At 42.2% G+C, this 20180-nt stretch overlaps 1 protein-coding gene across 3 annotated transcripts in view; it reads left to right on the top strand.

The window, feature by feature from the left end:
* The first annotated feature begins 245 nt into the window (after positions 1-245).
* Positions 246-20180, top strand: part of LOC137258526 (uncharacterized) — a 72984-nt gene continuing 53049 nt past the window's right edge. Inside the window, exon 1 of one of the 3 annotated variants that reach the window (XM_067796231.1) lies at positions 246-386. The gene's annotated coding sequence lies outside the window, so the exon portion shown is untranslated. Of the gene's footprint in view, positions 387-17947; positions 18013-18338; positions 18380-20180 lie in introns of those variants that run through there. The other 2 variants (XM_067796232.1, XM_067796230.1) reach the window with 2 other exon arrangements.

The following is a 20180-nucleotide window of genomic DNA, read 5'->3' as shown; positions in this document are numbered from 1 at the left end:
TTGTTGCTTGTACACAACAAGCGTTGTGAATATCCCCTACTGTGTTGTTTGGTGTTAGCTGTTTCTGTGGGTACCTGCGTTACGCTGAGTGTCTGTGTAGCCCACCCTTAGCCCGGACTGTGGGGTGTTAGGGCTAACTGTTTTACTACCGCTCTTCCTGATCATGTGACGGACGGCCCGCGAGGGGGATCTGTGAACTGTGGTGGGTTGGCTGGAACGTCGCTTGCCTGACAGGTAATCCAGGTGAGAGAGGTCTGAGTGGCCGGCAAGTCCACACAGGTGAGACAACAGGTAGACAGCACAGGTACAGACTACCTACACAGAGAATCAGGAATTATCAACAACATACGGAACACGAATACCAACATGGCATCTGCTTTCTCCAGGTAAGATACAGTCAATTATGTCCACAGATCTATACGCACGCTTTATGCTACCTGTACACCTCGCACGGATTTAGTAGACCTGTGTTTACATATTACTGTCGTAGTTGTATGACTATAGGTAGAGTTCTTATCTTAACGTGAGATTCCATACATTAGACTTCACAAATCCAACACCAAAGCGATCCAAGCACGTGGGTATACTGTGCTATACGGCGACTGTCAGACATAGCTCGTCCTCACATCAATGGGCTTATCTCCGAGTGTATATGCTGGGAGGTATGTGTGAACTTTTGACAGTTGAGAAACATATTGAGTTATAAAATTGGATTTATGGGCTCCAGTTCAACTGGAGAAAGTGGGCGGAACTTAAGACCCATTGTGTCCTAGCTCACCCGTTGACAATGATTGAAACACTTGGACTTTTTCTGTTTATATTTTCAATGATTAAAATCACGTGCAGTTTCTTTCACCTGTGGTTTGGTGTTGGCAGTATAATGTATATTGTAGCTGCTCCGTCAGGTTATGGTTGTGACAGGTGACATGTTTCTGTTAATTAGACAGGTATACATTACTATAGACATGGCCACCTCGCACGTGGTATTTGATATGTGGAGTACGACAGCTCCTACACAGTCATTTCATTGATGAAATCGCTAACTGATCAAGCACATTCACGTCCTCCTCCTCCTCCTCCTCCTCATCATCATCATCGTCATCATCATCATCATAGTCGCCGTTGTCGCCGTCGTTGTTGTCGTCATCCCTGTGGGAATGTACGGGGAACAACATACAATACTTGTAAAAATAATTTAGCATGCCAGTTGAATATCTGCCATTACCTTACTATCATGACCTTGCTGGATGTATAGCAGGTGCTCGTGTTCGACCACTGGTTACGGTGTGATTTTGTTGAACATCTACTCTGTCTGACGATAAATATCAGTAAATGATTTTTTTAATCAGCGATAAAATTACCAACAAAGGATTGTGTAGAATAATATTTTCTTCAGTCAGGGTATTTACACACAGACACATTCCCCACAATATGAAAAGGTAACCTTCACCTTTCCATACCTGTCGAAAGACTTCCGGTTGTCGGATCGGTGACTGCAATTCCATCTTATTCTAAGTGTGTACGTGGGTGTTCATGGTGTCAGTCACAGGATTGTCTGGTTCAAACTCGATAATATATTGTCCGGCGTCATGTAGGAGAAGAACTCTGCATAAACATCAAATAGGAAAAGTAGCTTCAAATACGAGTAATATGATATATCTGCAACATATAAGAACAGATTAACGCGTCTTGTTTACTTCTCTTTGCCTCGAAGCCAGCATACATACATGTATTTTCATTTAGTCCCAAGAGAACATATCCCCCAATACTGACCTGGGGGCTTTATGAACAGGCATAGATGGGGATGTGCCGACGCGAATGTCTTAATGGCGTGGCGTATTTTTAGGATTTACGAAACATGATACATTTTGACCTATTTTAAACGGCACGACGCTTGTAAATCAATTAAACATACTTCGTAACAACTGCATGTATATTACAGCACAAACTGTGAGCCAAAGTAATCTGTAATAATACGAGAACACATACATTGTGTATCCCAGTTCGTTTTTGTAGCTGTTATCTTGAGTCATGTTTTGGCTTCTCCCAGAGACTAGTGTGACTCGAACACACGTCTTCGCTTCGTTTATTTTAATCTCAGTTGATTGATAATTATAGATTGAGAAATTTGAATGTCATTATATACGATGTAGTTTTGTCAGTGAATTTTCCGTCTGACCTGTGCCAGGTGTCTAAATGGTATATGAACAGGACAAAACATTCCTTCGTGGATTTTTACATACCTGGGTGAAATCAAGCGTGGCAGGGGGAAAGCCCCGCCCCTCCCCTAGCTTCGACTACTGTGTGACCCCTCATTTGTTCATTCTTGGGTATCAGTTGGACACTATAGAAAGGTTTCCGAAAAACTCTATGGCTGGTGAGATGTGTTGAAAGCGTTTATCTTTACTCATATACTTATCTTCTTCCGAACTTGTAACGTAATCTGATCGGACAGACATTGGAAATAGGATTTCCAATCGAATTGGCGACAGAGGGTATGGGAACATGGTATGATGGTAAAGGACGTTGAGGGTAAAGGTATTAGGTGCAACAGGTATAACATACATATAGGTATAACAGGTATAACATACATATAGGTATAACAGGTATAACGTATATATAGGTATAACAGGTATAGCGTATGTATAGGTATAACAGGTATAGCGTATATATAGGTATAACAGGTATAGCGTATGTATAGGTATAACAGGTATAGCGTATATATAGGTATAACAGGTATAGCGTATATATAGGTATAACAGGTATAGCGTATATATAGGTATAACAGGTATAGCGTATGTATAGGTATAACAGGTATAGCGTATGTATAGGTATAACAGGTATAGCGTATATATAGGTATAACAGGTATAGCGTATGTATAGGTATAACAGGTATAGCGTATGTATAGGTATAACAGGTATAGCGTATGTATAGGTATAACAGGTATAGCGTATGTATATGTATAACAGGTATAGCGTATGTATAGGTATAACAGGTATAGCGTATGTATAGGTATAACAGGTATAGCGTATGTATAGGTATAACAGGTATAGCGTATGTATATGTATAACAGGTATAGCGTATATATAGGTATAACAGGTATAGCGTATGTATATGTATAACAGGTATAGCGTATGTATATGTATAACAGGTATAGCGTATCTATAGGTATAACAGGTATAGCATATATATAGGTATAACAGGTATAGGGTATGTATAGGTATAACAGGTATAGCGTATGTATATGTATAACAGGTATAGCGTATGTATAGGTATAACAGGTATAGCGTATGTATAGGTATAACAGGTATAGCGTATGTATAGGTATAAAGACGTTGATGGGGAAAGCGTGCAGATGAGAAAGGATGCTCAGAATAGGGTCTTCATTGTGTGCATTAACGATGATGAGGGTGGGGATTTTGAGTGGGCAGGGTGTTCAATCTGTGCATTTAGCATGGTAGGTTGAGTGCTTTGGGTTAAGTGTGGTCAGGGTAAGGAATTTGAGGGGGGTACATTTAAGGTTTGAGGGGTAGAGTGTTTATGGATAAGGATTTTGAGTGGGTAGGGTACATGTAGAGTTCGAGGATAGAGTGTTTATAGACAACGGTTTTGTGTTGGTAGGGTGTTCAGGGTACAGTCTGAGGGATAAGGGGTAGCGTATTCTTGGGTGAGGGTAAGGGTTTTGTGTGGGTGGGGTACGGAGGGAGTAGAGCGTTGGTGCAAATGATGAGGGATAAATCGTTGATAGCACGGGCTTTTGGAGTTTGGTGTAGAATCCTGACGTTGTAGAAAGATAAAAGTGGGGGTCTAGAACCGGGAGGGTATGAAGATTAAAGATCAGGATACCGACCCACAAAGACTTTGTATCGCTACGACATTGGTGTGTCTATAGGGTTACGACTGGTCGTAACTTTACGGGGGCTTTGTGGATCGTCCTGGGGGTATAAGGACATTTTTAGCGTCTGGGAATCTGGTCGGGTAGGTTGTTGGGTGCACGGAGGACATGGGCAGGTGATAACATTCCACAGAGCAGAGAGTTTTCAGAAAGAAAAGTAGAATATGCTAGTATAATGCTGGAAGCCATTCAGCACTTGTGTGCTTGGGATGTGGTTTGTCGGGGAATGTGCAGGTGATGCGAGGGGTAGCGTGGGTTTTGAGGGTACGGTACCTGGACACCCTGCTGCATCAGCACCGTAAAAGATGAGGATGAATGTACTCTATGGACTGTATCTCCGTGATGATAAAATACAACACGGGAGGCCTGAACGAGACTCGAAACTTCCTTCATAAAGCTCTGTCTGAGACAACACTGACTTAGCTGAATATCTTTGTCGAACTCAACAATTATCTGCAGTTAACGAAAGACTGCTCAAAAGCATTTAAGAAATAAACGCTCCGAATGCTTTCAAGAGACAGAATTCGACCCTTTTGTCAACGTGGCATACTTAAAACTCATTGTGGCGTTCCTTCCGCGGAGTCTGACTTCGGGTAGTTCACAGCCAGTAATTACAGGTGATACAATCTCGACCGTCCACAACTAAAGCCTTCCACTAAGCACGGGTAGAACTACGCAATGGCACTGTCATTACGGTGCAGGCCGGATGTATATGAGCTGTGTCCCATACCCGGGTATCACACAACACAAGACGATGACTGCGAGAGGAGGTATGTACTGAGATGTATTCAACGCCCTGCGTCCAGGTTCCCACCTCTCTTGTAGGCCCACGATCGCCTCTTTGTTAGACAACACGTCTTTGTGACATACCGCGTTATGACATGACTATGACCGACTCCTTTCAAATGTTAGCTAAACCACCAGGTGTCCGTGGTGTCATTAACATGATCATAGAGTCCTGCCGATTGTTTGAGGAATATGTCAGTGGAGGTGTTCGATGACGTTATTGGGAGTAAAGCGTAGCTTTTGTTAAGGAAGTCATCAGTTCCCAGCTTATTGTAAACATACTATAGAAAATGATTGCCTATGAATTACCGACCGAAGCCAGTAATCTGAGTCTGTAGATCAACTTGCAGAGAGGTGTTGAATTGCCTGCCAAGCAAAAGACGTCATCGCGTCACTATTGGTGCCAACACGTCATAAATAATGGTGACAGCAACAACGCGTCTGTCAGCTAGACATGTAGTGTGTGCAGGTCAGAAATATTGCTTGCGTACTTTATACATGCACGTGCGAGATAGAAATGTTGCACGTGTTGTTTAAACTTTAAATTATTGTTTATAGATAACATACGCCCGTTGTATTGCCCAAACCCATCTGACAAGAGGCGGTTGTGTCAGCACGTGTCATTATCCCCGACATGCATGGATGTCGATTGCAATAAACAGTCACAGGTAGACAGACACTAATGGTTGCTGGGACGGCAATTTGATGTGATGATCACAGATATAAACATCAATATGAGCTGGTTTACTACAGGTGACAGAAATATCCCGTTACGGTTCAGAAATAACGGTAATTACTTCGCTGTCACTTGTTTGCCCTCCCGCGAGGAACACGACGCCTTTATCCTAGAAATGCTAATTCTATAATCTACCAAATCATTGACTGGACATTGTCCGTTATCTCCAGCTAGCACGTGACCGGCCTATCTACAACATCTACAAGTTCAGAAAAAAACTCTTCCAGGAAGCTTTCCTTCTCTGACGCTGGCAACACGTTGTTGTAATTGCCCTCCAAGTTGTCCCCAAAATGTCAATATCGACAGCAGCACGCGCACGTTCTGTTGTCCTCGTGAAGACAATGGAGAGCCGCGTTCGTCCCGGGTTGTAATCAATGACAGGAAACATAGCTGAATAGTAAAGTCCAGGAACTGAAGAAATTAGATGTTGGTGCTCAAGAAGAACCAATCGTCTTCGTCTCGAATCTGAGCAACAATGGAACGGGGTTGAGAATATTGATAAATAAATGTTGACTATATTGACAAGACTGCGTCACCAAGACTGTTGCAGGTCACTGAGATTAAAAACGCAATGATGATGAAGATATTGGACCAGCATCGTATTCCAATAAAGCGTTTGAATTAAAGAGAAAAAACTCAGATAAATATTTGCAGTCGGAAGGACTCTCTTGGTGCAGTTTTATCATTGTAATCAGTAGATATTGGTTTAGAGTGGATGCTAACGCAGTAGCCCATGGATCTTGCCACTACCATCAGTACCACTATATATCAACTACAGGATTTATTGAGTTTGGCATAGCGCGTTATTGTTCCATGTTACCTCCATTATCTTGCTCAAACAACCAACGTCCTTTATTGGCATGTGAGCATTGTCCCAAGTATTTGAGACACTTCTGAAACTGCCAGGCAATCAAACATGTCAGCGAGATGATGAAAACGGTAATAATTACAAATAGTCTGTTGAGTCACATTTTACCGGTTTCAAGAAAATAAACAACAAACAAACGTTTCTTCCCTTTCCCTTTATTACCACCGTATGGGACAAGACAGCCATTTCTCACGGTTGTGTTTGCGCGACATGACCTGATGTTCCCGAAGTTTGTTCAGGGTCGTGTTGAGCACACACCGGTGTCAGTTTGCGTGTGTTGCATCAATAACAGAACGGCCTGAGTCGTGCTTGGCGCTAATATTGGACCCTTGGGTAACAATGCATGAGTACAAACCATCACACAGCCCATTTCCAACAATCTAATTGTTACGCATTCTTAGGTTTCACTCGTCTCAATTCCATAACTTGTTGACTAGGGGAACACAGGGTTTCTCGGTCATGTCAGGTGGAAGTTGAATTCAAGTCTTAGGAAGTGGGAAACACGTTGTTGTAGATTGTGTAAAGCTGACTCGGTGATGCCTCTGTATGTGTGATCTGACCATGAACTGTACTGTGTTGCTGGAAGTTGCTGGCGTTGCTGTTGTTGCTGCGAGAGGTGGGTGAGCGAGTCCCATTACTTCATATTTGACATACGACAAAGCAGTGTTTGGCAGTTAAACTTTTAAGCATGTGTACAAACACTACACACTAATTCTTTATTTCATGAGTGTGACGTTTCCATGCAAATTCTGGTACCGTTGATTTTCTTCTTGGTACAAAACATATTGAGAGAAAACGTCTTCATTAGCTAGGATTTCCAGTTATCGCATAGAGGCCGGCTGTTTCGGCTACCTCTGTGAGGGATGCAATTATATATTTCTAGGAAAGCGGTAGCCGAAAAAATATTTCTGGACATCCGACGCGATTGTAAAATTTGGGTTTGTGTGTCTATAAAACGTGGGGTCATCTCTGCTCGGGTGTACAGACTGTTTTCAAGGGGATAAGCAAAACCTAAATTATCACGCTTTGTCTCATGAAGTCAGCGGGAACACACACAGTGGTGACTCCGACCCCAGGCGATGTCGTCCGGATCAAGCCCATCCCAGGGCAATAGCGACGGATCAAGTAAACTGACCAGGAGTTAATTATACAGATAATATTGTTGACAGCAACAATACTTGACGGTCACTCTTGATCTTTCAATGACCAGTCGACTGCGTAACATCACGTCAGAACGGGATTGTTGCCCCATTGTATTTTCGCCTGAAGGGGACGGCGATGAATGTTTTAAATGGCTCGAAATCGGTGTTTAACAAGTGTTCTGATCTTCCCGAATCTACCTGTGGTTGTTTTAATTGGTTGAGCAACACTTACAGAGTGTGAAATGGGCGTTCGTGGATTAGGTCAACGGGGCACCAGCTAGCATGATGGTGTGATAGTGGTAATTGTCTGCTTTCATGGTAAGTGACCCGCGGTTTTGGGTTAATAGCAACTCGAGTATAGAAAGGGTGATCTCTGCTTTGATGGAACGCCTCCCCACAATCCCGACTCTATATTTAAATTCAACCCCAGACGTTGAATCAGTCAGTTTATTTTCAATTCTCTGTATTCACTCCTCTTCTGTATTGCGGGGCGGTGGGGGTAGCCTAGTGGGTAATGCGTTCACTCGTCAGGTCGAAGACCCAGATTCGATTCCCCACATGGGTACAATGTATGAAATCCATTTCGGATGTCTCTGTGATGTTGCTTGAATATTGCTCAAAGCGGCGTAAAACTACACTCACTCGTGTACATTACACATCAGCTGAAATAATAGTTGGTGTATTCTCGATGTGGCAATCCATTTTCATTCTTTACTAGAATATACATTATATATATTTCGGAATAAATGTTATGCTATGCACTTTGATTGCATTTCTATTATTAGATATTACTGGTTCTGAAGTAAACTGCATCATATGTGCAATGCCTCAAAGATCCTTCCCTCTACCCATACATTTGTATCTCGTTTCAAGGAATAAAGTAGCCAATATGTTTTCTGTCAAAATCACTAACTGCGTCTAGGAGAAAAGGCTGCAGTTAAACCTGTTATTATATGACGTATCAAGATTATCCATCTTACAGAATAACGGGACATGTAACTGACTCCAGACTACACATATTGGTACCCATTAAGTCGCGCCGTGCAGTTCAGCTCTCTCTCATAACCATTTGCTGCGGGACTAGTTGATGTCATGGAGCACGAGTCCTGCCAGGTAAACCGAGCAGAACAAAGGAAACATTACCTGATCCGTGAATAATGAATGGAATACAATATGTAGTCGATATATCCCTTACCGACCTTGTGATTGATCGGGATCTAGAAGCCACGACTCTGAGACAAAGACTTATTAATAATGATAAAGGAAATGGGATAAATAATGTACAAAACTAAAATGTTAGCACCAAAAATAATGCTTTTTTAAAATAAAAAATATGTTTTAGCTTAAGCCAGCTTGATCAACTGATTTGTCTCAAAACAAATGTTATACCTTTAACTTAAGAAAGCGATTATGAATTAAATATTTGTGTTGCCATGGCGACTGGCAGTTATGATGGAGATGTCAGTTTTGTATGGTCGTGTTTTCTGTTTGTGCTATGGCAGATTCCAGTTCACCTGCCCCAGCTGTCACCGGGTCTACCTGTTGTCAGTAATTACCATGTAATTAGGACATGTACGTTGTTCTACAGGTAACAGCTCGGCTCAGACAGACCTGTGACTGTAATAAGGTGCATTTACTGCATGATATAACAGTATTTGAAGGCCCCAGGCTCAAGCTGATTCAGCTACAGGTGTAGATTAATTAATTCATTAATCGAAAAGCTACAATGATCTATACAAAATCAGATAAACGGTAGATACAGGCACGACCTTATTCAGCTCCAGGTGTGTACAGGTACAGGGTAACAGCTAGAGGTCCATGCTGTATCTACTGGGAGAAGAGGCTAAGGTAGCTGAGATGTAGCTTCTGGTGTCCCCGTCGAGATATTGCTGGAATATTACTAAAGGCGGTGTAAAACTAAACTCACACACATATCATTTAAGCCAAAATAAATAGGTTTCGCCATTATAACCAACACTGGTTGCTCTCTTGCGTTGATGGCTTACAGCAGCCGTGAACGTATTCACAAACATAATGGAATCAATTGGTTAATGCAGTCAGTTACAATATTGGGAGTGGCCATTCATCAATTTACCTGATCACGATATTAGGAACTCATATTTTGACATCTAGCAACGGTTATTATGACACCAAAGAACGTTATTATAGCATCTTGAAAAGGTTATTATAACATCAGCCTACGTTGTTGTGACATCAGACTACACTGTACGTTTTATAGCATCTGGAAAAGGTTATTATGACATCAGGCTACGTTGTTGTGACATCAGACTACACTGTACGTTTTATAGCATCTGGAAAAGGTTATTATGACATTAAGCAACGTTGTTGTGACATCAGACTACACTGTACGTTTTATAGCATCTGGAAAAGGTTATTATGACATCAGCCTGCGTTGTTGTGACATCAGACTACACTGTACGTTTTATAGCATCTGGAAAAGGTTATTATGACATCAGGCTACGTTGTTGTGACATCAGACTACACTGTACGTTTTATAGCATCTGGAAAAGGTTATTATGACATCAAGTAACGTTATTGTGACATTAATCTAGGTTATCATGCCATCAAGAAACGGATATTATGGTACCAAGGAAAGTAATCAGACGTTAATGTTATTAACAGTTGTCATTAAACCCAACAACGTCTTATGGCAACAAGTATTGTTTGGAGAAGAAACATCTCTATCTGAGCACTATCATGTTAACTTTTACGGTGCAGGTAGAGTCAAATACTTACTCTGTGTTAGCATAAAAACCCTGGTGTTACAATCAAAGCAATAACATACAACTTACTGGATTATGCTTTCAACACCACCATGCTGTAGTGTACCCTCCGCCATTAACAAACAAGACACGTAACTCAAGCCTTAAATTACATCTTTAACTACGAAAATATACCCCTCTTTCTTTCCTCAGCGTTCTCTTTTACGAAGCGACACGCCACGTTTCGTAGTTGTCTGTATAAAACCATCACATGATATATGTTTCTCGCCACGCAGAACCTACATCCAGGTAGGCATTAGGGAGTTGCGAGTGTTTAGTTTGTATATCTTCCCAAATTGCCGGGGAATACAACATGTTTTTTCTAACTTTCTTTCTGACCTCATATATTAAGGCAATACACACCAGACCAGAAATAGTTGATCACCAGATGTAATAAGCATTCTACCTAGCCTCAATCATCATTGGGATCACCACGACATATGGGCAACGGGGAGATGGTATCTAGTTGTTGATCACGTTACAGAGACGGCTTTATCTCTCTCAGCTTATATCGTGCTCTAACGATTTCTCCATTTGGTCGTCGGCTTATACACGGACTAGCCTGTCACGGCTTTTAACTGGAAATTATGCAGGATTCGATTTCAAAGGTATGTTGATGTTTTTTCTAAAGCTGTGAAATATTTTTCTTTCTTTTTTCTCCCTGTACAAGACAGCGTTTGGTTCTTGACGGGTAGTTTAACATCTGAAATCTTTTTATTACGATGTCATATTTAAATATTCATAAATGTGTAGATTAATGCTCTCATATCCCTCCGAACATGTTTGATGTAGAATTTACATATTTCATGTGTAGCAAATATCCGTGTATTGTACAGTGTATTGTTAGGGTTTGGAATAGGCTGGTTTAAAAACATGCTCTGAATTAAACGAAATAATTCTGACGCCCAGATGTCAGCGTGAGAAAGTTAACATTGCCGTATTATAAATATTTCATCGTTCGCACCGCAGTGTCTATCAGGTCACTTTGACCTTTGTCATTATAATACTGAAAGCAGGTATACGTTTCTAAAACCTTGTAGTGGTTTGTAACGAAACTGAACAGGTGTTTGGGACCATTCACGGATACGTATCACAAATAGGGAATGTTACATGTATATCAGTCCCTACATTCCTCTCTTTAATCTAGTCTATTCAATTCCAAATTGAAGGAGTCTTACAACGTTTGATATGTACGGTATTTGAAATAGAATGGGCTAGCATCATGCAATATCATATGTCGATACTGAACGATACCTGGAAGGTTCTATATTCTAATCTAAATAGTTTCTATATTCTAATCTATATATTGTGCAGTAGGTAAAAGCCAAGCGGTCTCTTTTTCTTAAACTTACTCCGGGTAAATGATACCGTTGTCAAGGCAGAGATAAACGGTCGCACGTGAATTTCAACGTAACCAAATTTCACGATATATTATATGGTTGATTATTTCTCCTTTTCATGACATGATAACCCACAAAAGAAGAACAATCAACTGAATAATTAAATCAAACGACAATTAAAGTTGTATGAACAGAAGGTAATTATTAAGATATTATTAAGATAAATAATATAACTGAGTCATAATACCGCGGATAATCGGAGATTTGACGGGTCTCTCCGGCATACTCCATTGTCTGGTATGTTCCACAGCGGTGGGGGGCGGTGCGGTGAGGTGGCCTAGCGGTTAAAGCGCTCCCTCGTCACGCCGACGACTCGGATTCGATTCCCGCATGGATACAATGCATGAGGCCCGTTTCTGGTGTCCCCCGACGTTATGTTGCAGGAATGTTGCTAAAAGCGGCGTAAAAGCCAACGCATTCCACTCATTCACAACGTTGTAGACAAAGTCGAGTGTGCCCTTTCTATGAAGATCTCAGAGACTACGAGCCTAATTCAAAAGTTATTTGGTCATTTTTACGGTCTTCGAGGCCTCAGTAAAACATTAATAAATGTCATGGAAGATTTGCGGAAGACATTCCAATTATTTTCGCACAAATAAGAAAGCAAATGTCTGCTGCAGTTCCCTATTTGCGAGCTTTTGAGATGACCATTTGACGTGCCGTTGCATGTGTTTGTGACGGGTGTCACCGTTGGTGCGGGATCCGTCCACTTCTCGCGAATACGTCGTAATATTGCTACTTGGTATTGAATCACAGCTGACAACTAATCGCAGACTTCCAATTAAAACTGGGCGCTGAGGAAACGTATAATGCGAAAACATAATCTGTACATTATGTAACTTAGATGTCTGTGACAAGTTCCACTTTCCACTTGTCTGTCCGTCATTCTTTTCTCAACGTCAAACCTGTCTACCCCAGTTACTACTGCTCAAATACAATGAGCCGAATTTGCTCATTTTATGAATTGTGATTATAATCCAATTATACTAAAATTAGTACAGTTTTGCAAAATAATATACATGTGTAGTGAACCGCAAAAGATACGCAGCTCTTTTCTTTTGTCACGTTTTTGAATAGTAGACGTAACATCAACGTAACATCAACGCTTACGTTCATGAGATTAAGTCTGTTGGAAACTTTGGGGGTTCTGTAGATGTTCAGTAAAGTTCACTGTATGTTCTGTGTATCATTTCAGGTGACTTGTACAGAATATGAACTTCTGTTCTGTTCATCACATGCACTTAACATGGTGTGATTAACCCTACTTTATTTTACATTTCTAAGGGTTATGGGCAGTTTTTTTTTCACTTTCATACACACCCGGACTCTCCGTTGAAATAGTGTACAGCTACGCTCCTGTAATGACGAGCCCGATCGTGTTATATATGTACCGACAATGCTCCGCCATGTAGTGGGTAATCCAGATTTGACGTGGAAACTACTTCATCAAGGGAGCATGAATGTCAGACACAAGTCATTGACTCGGTTTCTTTTGTCAAATGAATTATATTACTGGAGAATAGATCCTGCTTGAGAGTTCTGTATAATACGTTCTCCACCCGTTCTACCTATGTGTCATCATTACCTGTACTGCGCTGTTCACAGTGATTTCACATGTTGCTACACACGCTCTGAGCGAAACAAGCTAGTTAAAGACATTCCGCACATCCTGCACCCCACAACATGGCAACGGGTGGGCGTATTCCTGAATACTTTATTGATGAGAGGTAATATTCAACACCGAGATGTGACTGGTGAAGTTACTGAGATGTGAACACGTCTTAGATGAGGATGCTATGTTTTACAGCTGCTTGGCTCATCTGAAGCCCGATGTTGTGTCTCCTCCGAGATATATATCAGAATGTGGTGAAAACAGATGTGCAGTTAACATTTAGCGTTCTCCATAGGGAGAGATCTGAGGTGTGTGTGTGTGGGAGGGCGGCGCCACGGAGCGGAGAGGGAGACCGGAGATAGATAGGTAGAGGGAGAAGGGATAGAGCGCGAGGGGAGACAAATAGAGAGAGCGATGGAGGGAGAGGGAGGGGAGTGATAGAGAGAGGGAGAGAGATAGAGAGAAGGGTGAAGAGAGAAATAGAGAGATAAGTGTGTGTATATGTGTGTGTGTTGGGGTGCTGCAAACATGCCAACATGGATTTTCAGACTGTACAAGCAATAGGTGAACATGTTTCCTTGTGTTTACTGATTCCACACCCAACGTTGAAGGATAAAGTCCTCTAGCGTGACCCTCGGCGTGAAAAAATAATAATTGATAAATTTTTGAATCAAATCGAGTAAATTATTTTCCCGTTTCAAACACAGTCCCTAATCTTGGTACACAACTAGTTTATTCAATCCCCTGCTGAAATAACATACCCGCTGTCAACAGGCAGTTATGTTGCACTCTTCATATGCCCAAAATTCCATACAGCAGGTTGTTGTCTCTTTACGATGTATAAGTGAGTTAAAAACATCGTGTCCTGACATTGGGTTACGGGGGTATGGGGTATGTTTGTGATACGAGTGCGTGGGAACGCTCTTAAAAGGTGGTTATCTAACATCTTCGGTATCAACACTCACAGCATCCGCCGGCATTCTTCTACAGACATTTGCTGGTTGGGGTTGAATATCCAGTTTTTATTGGGGCGTATTAGATATGCAATCTTGGAAAATAGGATCGGGTTGGATTTGCTCCGAGAATTGTATTGTCTGTAGACCGGGTTGTATTTGTGTATAGACGGATCACGTGTCACAGGTCACATGTCACTGTTCTCTACAAGTTGTGTTGTGTATGGGCTGATCTGTCTCACAGTCCCCGAGCCAAGCTATTTTCCTACAGTCTATACTAAAGCCTTAAATGAAGTGGGTTTTGATTTCTTCATGGCTATCTCGATCTGGTCTCCCTTGGACCCCTTTTCAATTTACATGGATCCACTTGATACAATCAAAACTATACACTCAGAGGCTAATCGTTAGTCTATGTATGGGTACACTACCGTTGCTACCCATTGGGTGGCCTAGCGGTTAAAGCGTTCGCTCGTCAAGCCGAAAATCCCGGTTCGAATTCCTACACGCTTTAAACTGCAGGCTACCTTTACGATGTAAATCCTCCCTGAGGATCTATCGTCAACAACAGGATCCAGGAAAAATAAACCCATTATCAAGAATTATGCTTATCATATTTGATTAGTACTTGATTCAATGGTACATGATCCCTGTAATAGGGTAAGTAATGTCGCCTCCACCCCCATCAGCTGATTAGCGTTGACACATGCCAGTCAGGGAATGTTATATAAAACAAAATGGCTTCAAGCAGTCACTACTGTTGAAGCACGAAGGGTACATATCAATCATATTCATAACTCCATTCGTAACACCACATCAGTGTCAGCTCCTGGTCACGTGATACTCGTGAAAGGATATCCTATGACACAGTAATCTACTACTTACATGTAATTCTAATCTTGTACGAGTATATTATACACTCGTTACCTGTAACTCCGGACGCTGAAAGTAACACACCTCAGAGCTGATTGTTACCCACCTGTATATTACTTGAGATCACGTGAGACTAACGCTCGATCGGTTTGAGTAATGAGATGTTTCGGGGCACATATTACAGTTAAATTCACGTGTCAAGTAACGGGCCTGTTTGTAAAGTGTCGGAAACAGAAGACTTGCTCCAGACTGCCGGCTTCACAGACTAGCAATATGTAAGTAGAACATTAGTAAAATTACAGTGTTTTGGAAAATGTTGATTTAGATATGACAAACAAACCCCAGGGCCTTTGATTATTATACCTGTTCTCGTTCAAACGGCAGGTGAACATCAGGGTTAGAAATGATCTGTGCCGGGTGAGAATTGGTCTACAGCAACCCGTATTTGTCTCTCCGCGAAGATCCGGGTTAGAATTGGTCTACCCGTATTTGTCTCTCCGCGAAGATCCGGGTTAGAATTGGTCAACGGCAACCCGTATTTGTCTCTCCGCGAAGATCCGGGATAGAATTAGTCTACCCGTATTTGTCTCTCCGCGAAGACTCGGGTTACAATTGGTCTACAGCAAACCATTCTTGTCCACGAGACGGTGGTCATGCTCGCTGACTTGTTTGATGCATGTTATCGTATCCTAATCGGGTAGATCGATGCTCATGACGTCAGTCACTTGAATTTCTGGCTCAAAACCGTAAACTGCAGACCCCTGGAAAATGGCTACATAGGGCGTTAATAACAAACTAAGTATACAATCATGTTGTCACATAACTGTCTGAGATGTCATCTTACCATGCTATATTGGTCATGCTATCACAGCTTTGATTGTTGCTCACACTATCAACCATTGGTTAAAGTTTATTTACCTCAGGTAGCCGTGGTATAACCCGAATGTTTCTGTGGCGTAAAACAACCGTCATACTGAGCGGATAGCGTAGTGGTTAAAGCGCTTGCTCCTCACGACGAAGAACCGGGTTCTTTTCCCGGCAAGGGTACAATGTGTCAGGCTGTAATATTTCTGGGAAATAGCTAAAAGAAGGCATAAAACAATACTCACTCACACCGAATCCTCTGGGTGTTTGTTGTTCGTAGTATTCCCACAGTGAAATAATGTCATGCACCAGCGAGGTCAGTGTAATAATCCAAATGTAAATTTTCTAATATATACAAAAATATTACATTAATAACAAAATGAAAAGCAACAAAAGAGAAAAGAAATTTCGAGTTGAGTCTTACAGCCTCTATCCCGCTGTAACACAACCCACACATAATCCTCTTGTTGTGCCATGTATACATAATCATGAATCTACAAACTGTCTCTGGTGTCAACGGTGTCATAATACACGTCACAGGTCCGGTGTCGAGGATTCAACGTTGTTATTGAATAAGCGGTTTATGGAACTGTCATTGTTTGATGGTAGCGCTCACGTCCACTCCGAGTCCGCCCTATGCTTTCGTCCATCATTTGACTGGTCAACGTCAATGCTCAACCTGGATACGGCTGGTGCGTCATACAACAATATTTACGTACTCACTCACCGACTTGCCTACTTATGTTGACATTCTTTGTATTTTCTGTCAAACTGTTTGTAGTAAACACATTGTATTTATTTGGGTATTTGTTTACGGCAGTCGAATGAACGCGGAATATTTTGTTGATTCGTGCTGGGAGTCAAAGAGATGTGTGTCTTGTAGTAGCTCGTGGCAGAATGTTAATCCCCACTAACTGCCCCGACATGGGCGTCTGACAACGTTACGTCGCAACGTCATGTACGCCAGATTCACGTGTACAGGTAAACACATTCTCTGTGTTCGGTGTTATCAGACAGGACACACAGACATGATTCCAACATGGCTAGCTTGGTTGATGTTTGTTACTCTCAGATCATGATCTAGTCCCAGACAAGATCTGGAGGGAATGTTGAACTTGAGGACTGAAACTAATAGTATAGACCCACACATAGATACGACAATGTTTCTGTTAACTGCTGGGTCAACGGTCTGTATCTATCTGCGCAACTGAGAACCGATGACATGTATCAACCGAATCAGCGAGCCTGACTACCCAATCCCATTAGTCGCCTCTTATAAGTAGAAGAGATGCATTTTAAGGCAAGCACAGGTTACTGAAGGTCTATTCTACCCCGGACCTCCGCGAGTCATATGAAGAAAAGGTTCGATTCCCCACGTACACAGAATTCCATTTTTCCATTTCCAAAATTTCCATTTTGTAACCGCCTTGTAGTCACCCAGCGTGAATTGCCTGGTATATTTGTAACCGCCTTGTAGTCACCCAGCGTGAATTGCCTGGTATATTTGTAACCGCCCTGTAGTCACCCAGCATGAATTGCCTGGTATATTTGTAAAAGGAGCGTAAAACAGTATTCAGTGTCTATCACTGACTGACGTTTACTCATTCTGAACTGACATTATGGTGACATTTATAGTCATCACATGACACGACCTCGCCTTGTCCACACTAGCTGTCCCCGACCAAGTTCAGTTAACAGTGTGTAATTATATAGCATCGATTTAGGATATCTACATTTCCTTCACATATGCCTTGTCACTTAATACCGACCAAACATGGAGTCAAAAACTAGAGCGATAAAACTCAAATTCAAAATGTCGGACAGGACATGCATGCTCCCCTTGGTTTACATTTCGACAGTTAGCACATTAAAACGTACAATGTATGGAGAATAACAAATTACAGATTTACGCGGGACTGTAGCCATCTGTATCACAGACTATATATAACGGCGTTGACTTGACAGATCAGTCCTTCATATGAAGAGCAGGGCCCAGTTAAGTCACGTCAGACATTGTCTCCTCCGGTTCTCATTATTCTTACTGAAGACGCACAGAGTCCTGAGATCAGGCAGGATGCTTCGGGGGGCTCGTCACAAATGAGGTAATACAGGTTTACATATACAGGTGAAGATAGGGAACTTCGAGATTGGTAACAGTTCGAGGTAAAGTTCAAACTCTGTGTTTCCAAGTCTATTGTCCAATCAAGTCCTGTTGCGCCTGTAGCGCTTACTGACCTCTGTCCTCCCGCGCTCCGTGCGAACAGGGAAAGCCAGTTTTGATAAATATAATACAAACACTGTGTGCTTTTAAGGACAACAACTCAGTGTATTCACAGATCTCGTGCCACGGATATGACCCTTCAGCTACTATATCGCTTATAACCTGACCTAAATATCGCGCGACAATCGCGTGTAGGCAGCGAGCGTAGCAGACGACAGCGGGTGGAGCGGATACAAGCAGACGACAAGGTAGGCTAAACGTGCCTCCATCTTTGTAATCTCATAATTTACACCCGGGTCACATCTCGTAGAGTAGACAGTAATGTAGCTTTCAACTGTGGCTCACCTGTAATCAATACACTAACGCTACAGGTGGACAGCGGTCTGTTATTACTGTAATGCGTCGTGAGATTATTGAGTTATGTCACCGGGCACATGGTGACTCGGTGTACTGTTAGGTGACAGCCGGGTGCGGAACACCAGACGGGTAGCTACAGCTGTCAGCCGATCCATAGCTGAAAATGATACACAACCGTGAGCCATATGTGGACTTAAATTAGTATTAAACCTGTTCAGTGCTGTTTAGTAGGCCCAACAGCCAGGCTGGGCAATCACCCAATACATCACCTGAACAACGAGATGACACGAGTACCTGCTCTCGAAAGAGCTCTATATACAATGGAGATATCTCGATTACTAAGACATGTATCCTCCTAGTGTCATATTGGTCCATTCTGGGCACCGATTCCATGTCTGTTAACAGGGCCCTGTACTCATACTGACTGAGATAGTGGAGCGGTCTATTATTGCTGTCGGACAATGTACTTCCTGTACTTGGGATTGAAAGCGACCTTAAAACCCCTCCCGTGTAATACTGACAGGGGTTGCTTCTCAGAGCCCCTGACTGGCTAGAACCACAAGGTCGACGTGCGTTGTTGTATAAGGGTTGACGATAGGTAAACAGACCTGAGAATCTGGACGACCTGACGAGTCAGTGGCACAAGGAGATTTGTGTTGTATCAGACAGAGTAATGACCACTCCAGGATCACAAATAGGGGATGATTACAAGGCGGTTCTCGTCTTTTGTGCTGGAAGAATGGTATTTGGTCATGTATGTCCAATATGGGACAATATAGTTTCACAAATAGTCTTGTGTCCTAATAATGTCGAGTAAAGATCTACGTAAGGCTATCTGGTCTAGCATATGTCAGTATCGCTGTGTGTGTGGAATGTGAAACTATATATAGGGCAGTTTACATTGAAAGTAAACTATATAATTAAAAGGACCATCAATCTTAGTTCGCATTATCCGTAATTTGCCATGTGAGGGTCGACTAAAAACTTACAGCAAGAGGAGTTTATTGTCCTCAGAATGTTTCATTGAATCCTCATGTGGAAGACATCAACCCAATATCGGGCACCAATACCGGATATAGAACCAAGGGCCCGTCTACAGGACAGTGACACACAGAGGCATGTGCCCTTTCACAGAGTACTGACCAGTGGTCCAATCTGGGCCACCCGACCAAATAATGGACACGGCTCCTGACGTGCCATCCCTTCTAACAATGCTGTTGTGCCCCTCTAAAGGGCATTTCTAATCTGATAGTTGAATCCCACTGCTGACGCTTCCATATTGCGGTAGCCTAGTGGTAAAAACGTTCTCACGTCACATCGAAGAGCCGGTTCGATTCCCTAAATGGGTATAATGTATAAAGCCCGTTACTGGTGTTCCATGATGTTACTGGAATATTTCAAAAAGTGACCAAACACCATACTCACTCATGTAAACAGGATCCCCGTTCAGTGTACACGTCTGCAGTCAATATACCACTGCCCTGTCTGTTAAATGAAGGTATATCTGTGTGTACGACGGTAGCCTATCTCTGGCTAACGCTGTTTCTGTAGATACCCAAGTACTAACACGTCTCAATGACGATACCGTGCCAGTCCAGGCTATCATCCATTGTGCACAGGGACACGCTAGTCCATCATTATTGTCTCCCCAACCAGCGTAAGTACACTCGTTCATCGTACAGTGTACGAGCA

This window comes from Haliotis asinina, chromosome 12, assembly GCF_037392515.1.
Source record: "Haliotis asinina isolate JCU_RB_2024 chromosome 12, JCU_Hal_asi_v2, whole genome shotgun sequence".
Classification (NCBI taxonomy): Eukaryota; Metazoa; Mollusca; class Gastropoda; order Lepetellida; family Haliotidae; genus Haliotis; species Haliotis asinina.
The sequence above is the reverse complement of the archived record's forward strand: the minus strand, read 5'-3'. Positions and strand labels throughout refer to the sequence as shown.